This window comes from Oncorhynchus tshawytscha, linkage group LG24, assembly GCF_018296145.1.
Source record: "Oncorhynchus tshawytscha isolate Ot180627B linkage group LG24, Otsh_v2.0, whole genome shotgun sequence".
NCBI lineage: Eukaryota > Metazoa > Chordata > Actinopteri > Salmoniformes > Salmonidae > Oncorhynchus > Oncorhynchus tshawytscha.
In genome coordinates this window covers 23,811,578-23,813,487 of record NC_056452.1, presented here as the reverse complement: position 1 = coordinate 23,813,487, position 1,910 = coordinate 23,811,578, and positions in this window count along the sequence as shown.

Sequence of the window (1,910 nt, the reverse complement as noted above, 5' to 3'; positions counted from 1 at the left end):
GCTATATGGAACCTTTTTTTTCACGGTTCTATGAATAACCATGCTCAAATGGAACCTGTACGGTGCTATATGGAACCTTTTTTTCAAGGTTCTATGAATAACCATGCTCAAATGGAACCTGTACGGTGCTATATGGAACCTTTTTTTCACGGTTCTATGAATAACCATGCTCAAATGGAACCTGTACGGTGCTATATGGAACCTTTTTTTCAAGGTTCTATGAATAACCATGCTCAAATGGAACCTGTACGGTGCTATATGGAACCTTTTTTTCACGGTTCTATGAATAACCATGCTCAAATGGAACCTGTACGGTGCTATATGGAACCTTTTTTTCAAGGTTCTATGAATAACCATGCTCAAATGGAACCTGTACGGTGCTATATGGAACCTTTTTTTCACGGTTCTATGAATAACCATGCTCAAATGGAACCTGTACGGTGCTATATGGAACCTTTTTTTCAAGGTTCTATGAATAACCATGCTCAAATGGAACCTGTACGGTGCTATATGGAACCTTTTTTTCAAGGTTCTATGAATAACCATGCTCAAATGGAACCTGTACGGTGCTATATGGAACCCTTTCCTAAAGTTCTATAGATACCCATTAAAAAGCTTCCTTAGCACCAAAAAAGGGTTCCACTATTGTTAAACCCCTTTTTTAAAAGCTATATAGAACCCTTTTTAAAAAATGGAGAATGGTTCTATAAAGAACCTTTCTAAATCTCAAAGGTTCTTTGTAGAAACATACATGGTTTTTATTCTGGTTTAGTAGCCATATGTTGTTAAAATTCCATAGGTTTTATTGTGTTATATTAACAAGTTAAATCAGGTGTGCAAGCTCTGAAACAGCTGGGTCCCTGAGGAGACAGTTGAGAACTACTGACTTATTCAGCAGTTCTCAATTAGCACAAGGTCATACATCACTCTTTCACAAGACACCACTGGCTGTAGTCATACATAATAATTAATAGCATAACAACAGATTAGATCAACTGGCGTGACACTCTCACTCACGGTTGTACAAAAAGAGCTTTGAACAAACTATGACCCAAAATATTCTAATGAGTCGCAGCCCCTACATTTTACGTCTAAATGGAATCCTTGGGACCTTATCCCATTGAAGTTGAAATGTAATATGGTTAAGGTGAGGGTTAATGTTAGGATTAGGGGAAGGATAGGGACATCCCAATGATCCCGGATTGCACTAACCTTTAAATTATCACTAAAATAAGAAATAACCAATGAAGGACTCAATGGGTTCATTGAGTCAGTATGGTTCCACATAGAACCATCACCCTTCCCAATAACCTTTGAGGAACCCTAATTGTTTGTCTTGTGCGAGCCATGGTGCATTTTGGCAACACTACCAGTAAAGGTCCCCTGATGTTGATATCCAATGAATTAATTAATTTAACAGGCTAAATGTTTGACTCAATCTTTATAATGTTTTTTTACAATAGATTACACAGTTGAACAAACGGACTTGAGTCAAACATAATTGGGTGAAAATGTTGCATTTAATGAAAATGAAGGTAAAAATGAACTCTCAGGCAAGTAAAATAGGTAGGCTACAGACAGTAGGACTACTAGGCAGACTTGTATTGACCCGTAGGAGAACTCTTTGAAGAAACCCTTTTTGGTTCCGGGTAGAACCCTTTTGAGTTCCATTTAGAACCCTTTACACAGAAGGTTCTATGTTGAACCAAAATCAGTTCTACCTGGAACCAAAAAGGGTTCTACCCAGAACAAAAAGGGTTATCCTATGGGGACAGCCATAAAAACCTTTTTGAACCCTTTTTTTCCTAAGAGTGTAGGATCAGTTTAGCTATTTATATCATAATGAATAAGACTATATGGACAGATGGGAACCTGATCCTAGATCAGCATACCTCCTCTGAGATGCTTTG